Source organism: Schistocerca cancellata, chromosome 3 (genome assembly GCF_023864275.1).
Source record: "Schistocerca cancellata isolate TAMUIC-IGC-003103 chromosome 3, iqSchCanc2.1, whole genome shotgun sequence".
NCBI classification, from domain to species: domain Eukaryota; kingdom Metazoa; phylum Arthropoda; class Insecta; order Orthoptera; family Acrididae; genus Schistocerca; species Schistocerca cancellata.
Window position 1 is genome coordinate 705,164,867 of NC_064628.1, and position 4,948 is coordinate 705,169,814.

General features: G+C 48.5%; 2 non-coding genes across 2 annotated transcripts; one reads left to right on the forward strand and one right to left on the reverse strand.

Annotated features, from left to right (window-relative positions):
* Positions 1 to 1,242: 1,242 nt before the first annotated feature.
* Trnaw-cca (transfer RNA tryptophan (anticodon CCA)) lies at positions 1,243 to 1,314 on the reverse strand. Its single transcript has one exon. It is a non-coding gene; the product is annotated as a tRNA-Trp (tRNA).
* A 118-nt stretch (positions 1,315 to 1,432) lies between these two features.
* Trnaa-cgc (transfer RNA alanine (anticodon CGC)) lies at positions 1,433 to 1,504 on the forward strand. Its single transcript has one exon. It is a non-coding gene; the product is annotated as a tRNA-Ala (tRNA).
* Positions 1,505 to 4,948: the final 3,444 nt, after the last annotated feature.

The following is a 4,948-nucleotide window of genomic DNA, read 5'->3' on the forward strand; positions in this document are numbered from 1 at the left end:
GGAATATTGGTCTTGATATCCATCTCCACAGATCGATTCCCGTTAAAACACTGCAGTTTGTAGTGACGAGACCAACGTTCATTAGTAATAGATTTATCGTCACCATACTTGCAAAGCGCATCCTTAATTAAATCATTATCAATTTCAATAGGTAAGTTAAGCACGCGAGCCGGCCGAAGTGGCCGAGCGGTTCTGGGCGCTACAGTCTGGAGCCGCGCGACCACTACGGTCGCAGGTTCGAATCCTGCCTCGGGCATGGATGTGTGTGATGTCCTTAGGTTAGTTAGGTTTAAGTAGTTCTAAGTTCTAGGGGACTTACGACCTCAGCAGTTGAGTCCCATAGTGCTCAGAGCCATTTGAACAATTTTTTTTTTTTTAAGCACGCGAACGGTAGTGTAGACAATGTCAGCTCGCCAGATCCGAAATTTGCTTTTCGAGCCGTCTCTGTGAATGAATTTTACTTCACTACCCCACTTAGCTAAAAGTTTATCTATCGTCACCGAGCTCTCAAACTTAACAAAAATACAGTATTTATCATTGTCTAACTGCATTGTGTGGACAGAATCAGTTGACACCAGTTACCTCAGTAATCCAATCGTGTATTTCCAAGTGACGTAGGCTGGATATGAAGGGTTTCCTTGTCGAAAGCGAAGACCAGTGTGTGTTTCCTGACGTTCGTAGACTTGATTCAAAGCAGGGATGAAATTCCGGTTAAAAAAACCGAAATTCCGTTAGTGACAGAACGGTGATTAACAGCACAATTCAAACACTATCGAAGATACACAAACACGAAGATTAACGGACAGACAGCAAAGGAGACAACAGCATAACACGTATGTAAACAACTCAACCGGAGCGCAGCAGTACACACGTCCACACGGTAGCGCAGCTAAAGCGCGACTGACGACTGAGCTATACCCCCTTTCACGATCTTTCTATTCCCATAACTTAAGGAAAAATATTATACTCTGCCTGGCTAAAGACGTCTAATCGAGCAAAATATCGCGTAATCATTATCTCTCAGTTATATATTAGCGTTAAACGATATAAATATCAAAAATATTAGACACTTCGCGCCTGGAGAAAGTGCGAGTTGGCGCCTTCACCTTAATGTCAGAATGTGAAAATTGCACTAGTAGCTTTTTTTTCGAGCACATTCTGTTCGTCCGTTCTCTGTAATCGTTTGGTATCTGATTAAACTGACATACTCGCCTATGGCTTTCGTAAACGAAGATTTCATTGGGACCCCGACGTGATTTGAACACGCAACCTTCTGATTTGGAGTCAGACGCGCTACCGTTGCGCCACGGAGTCGACGCTGCTTAGGTCTTGTCATGAATAGTTTCCTCGAACACTTACTGTACCGTTCAAACCTAAGAAATAATGACAATAGGATCCAGGAGAGACTCGTCCCAGATGTACTTGCTCTGGTGGGGGTGTAACTCAGTGGTAGAGTGTCTGCTTCGCATGCAGAAAGTCCTGGGTTCAAATCCCAGTTCCTCCAATTTGTTTCTCCGTGCAGCAGTACATGAAAACTTTTGCCTATCACCATATTCTATAAAATTCAGTGTACAAGATTCTTCCCCCAAGCAAGTGGATTTCGTACAGTTCGACCTCATAGCGGGAGGACGATGACCTGCAAGACCCTTGGCTGCGATCCCCACATTGAAATGTTGCTCCAAAGTCTTCGGTATGGCGTGCGGAGTGCATCTCGTACATGTATTTGCAACTCACCGCGACAATCGTCATTTGTTTTTTCGAGATACTGAAAAATGATGGGGGCACCCGGGATTGAACCGGGGACTTCTCGATCTGCAGTCGAATGCTCTACGACTTTTTTTTTTTATAACTGTGAATCCGCCACTTGTCCACCGCTCTACCAATATTTTTTTTTACGTAATTACATCAAATAAAGAGGCCCCTCCTGGGCCAAAAATCATATGGTTCCCTTCCGGAACGTATGTCCGCTGGGGACAGTAGGGAGGATGACTTTCCGACCTTCCGGATTCTAGGCCGTCTTCTCGATGCGAAAATATAACCGGTGAATTCGGATAGGTCTTTTTTTTGTTTTATGTATAGATTTTTTTTTCTTTACACAATTGTTACATGTATATATACCACCGTCTCCATACAGCTTTATATAGACTATCTGCTCATGCCCATCGTCAACGGTTCAGCAGAAAGTCTTCAAGCACCTTCATAAGAAAATTGGCATAATGTTTTCGGTAGGTCGGTGTTCGCTTCAGTATCAAGTGTTGGTTCTCCAGGAATGATCTGTTATCGCCAACGTCATGCTCCGATGTGCTTAATATGTAGTACACAGCTACCCCCATTAACCAGTGTACTGCGTGTCTCTTCGTTCGCGGGTACGGGTTATCATGAGGGAGATTAGAGACACCATTGAAATGGCGTGCGGCGCCGTCCGTTGGATGAAGGCCAATAGGCGACAAAGCAGTTGGCACACTTCCTTTGCCGCCTCGCAAACTAGCCGGTGGAGGTCCGTATCTTGCAGTTGGCACGTCGGGCACAGCGGCGATGCCGCGAGATGAATCTGGTGCAGACGTGACTGCGTTGGGTATTTACGATTCACGTAATAGTACTATGTGGTCCGCGCCGCCGTCGGTAAGTTAGGGGGAGGGGGGGTGGATATTGCACCAGACCGCAGTCCAGTCATACCGAGGATATTTGCTTTCGACCACATTCCGTCGCTGTCTCAACATGAGGGTGCCGTACAAACTGCGGACTGCGGGCCGGTCGTCAATGCGCAGCGTCTTCCGCAGGTAACTGTAGTCTAGCAGAAAAGTGCGGCAGTGGCACAAGGCTGTAGGGATGTGGTGAATATCGATCGACGGGTCCAGGTTGGTTGGCACGATTTCCGTCAGGAGGAAGCAGATCAGACGGCTATGGTCGCATTCCAATGCCATAGCGTCAGTCGCACGAACAACGCCAAGGCCTTGACGTATACATTTGTGAGTTCGAGGCCGCCAGCGGCCACCGGGAGAGTGATCGTCGCGTAACTTACTTTAAAGAGATGTCCGTGGTTCACGTAATGGCCGAAGGCTGCCTGGAGTCTGTCCGCTGTCGCCCGCGGCATGGGAAATATTCTCGCTAAATACATAATCTTCGACACCACGTAGGCGTTAACGAATTCGACCTTTTGCAGCGCATCGAGGGACCGTAAGGTGTGGAGGCGGATACTGGCGCGGATATTGTGCAAGAGGCGTCTGTAGTTGAGAGCGATCGTGCGGCGCATATTCTTAGTGTACGTTACTCCCAAACATTTCATCTCTGTAAGCACCTTAATGCGGGTTTCTGGTTGCGCGGGTAACCCGCGTCCAATGTGCATAATTCCGGATTTCCGCCTGTTGAGCTGTGCACCAGCCGCTTTGCCATATCTCTCAATGAGAGCTATTGCCATGTCAACCTCTGCGTTCAAACGTAGTAAAATGACTATATCATCCGCGTAATCCCGGTACACAAATTTAACATCTCGCACAGTGACGCCCCGTAGCGTTGTGTGGAGTTGAACCAACAGCGGCTCAATCGCGAGGGCAAACAAGCTCATGGAGAGGTGACACCCCTGTCTGGCAGAGCAGTGTATCTGTATTGGTCCTGCTAAAAGTCCGTTTACTAAGACCATTGACTCTGATCCATGAAGAAGCCGCAAGACAGACGTAATGAGCTGTTGTGGAACACACATCGCCGTCATTGTTTCGCGGAGAAAGTCATGGCCGACTGCATCAAAGGCTTTTTCTAAGTCGACTGCAAGCATGGCACCTTGCATTCTACACGCATCTGCGATGGCTATCAGATCACGGTAGTCACATAACGCCGTATGAATAGCGAGATTGTCACCGACTCCAGTCTGGTCTTTTCCCGTTAACTGTGTAAGGGCCGGTCGTAAGCGAAGGGCCAGGAGTCGTGCAAAGAGTTTGTAATCACTGTTAAGAAGTGTTATCGGCCGGAATTGATGCACAGAGTATCCGGACGATGTCTTGGGGACTGGAATGATTAGTCCTTGCGTAAATTCGCGAGGGACTGCCACTTCAGCATTGAGTAGCTCCTGGTACAACTGTCTCAACATCGGCGTTAGGATAATTTGAAATTCTCTGTAGAATTCTATGGGCAGTCCATCGGGCCCAGGGGATTTATTCCTTCGACCATTTGCCAAGGCCGTCGCCACATCCTCTTCCGTCACATCTTCCTGCAGTGCATCAACAGTGTCGCGATCGAGTCGGCGCGGCAGGGCCGTGAGTATGTCATGGAGTGCCTCTCGATCTGGAGTCTTCTGCGAGTACAGACTGGCATAGTAATCCACGAACCCTTTTTTGATCTCGGCCTGAGTGGTTAACCGCTGGCCGTCCACCGTCCGAAGTGCCGTGATGAGTTTCCTTGTATACTGCTGCTTTTCCCCTACGACGTGGTGCAATGAGGGTCGTTCGTGCGCGACCTCATCTCCCTGTCGTGCTCGAATGACGGTGCCATCCATCTTGTGCCGCATGAGATGCAACAGTTTGGCTTTGACGCTGTTGATTTCTACAAGACTAACCGGTCGTTGTGCGGGACGGTTGTACAGATCACGGGTGACACTAAAGTAAAATTCCACTGTGTCGTTGTACCATTGCATCCTATCGCAGGAGTAGTTCATTAGTGTCCTCCTCAAGGCAGGTTTGGCGCAATGTATCCACCAGAGGAGCACCGACCGATATGCGTGTGTTCGACGTAAGCATTTCGTCCAGGTGTCGGTGACTTGTACATGGCAATCACGATCCTTCAGAACAGCTACATTAAATTTCCACAATCCTCTGCCGCGATAGGTTACCTGGCGCGCCAGAGTGATGGTGCAGATGTATGTCAAATGATCTGAAAAGATCGTCGGCCAGAGTTCCGACTGCTGAAGACTGAGACGAAGCTCGCGCGACGTATATATGCGGTCCAGGCGGCTCGC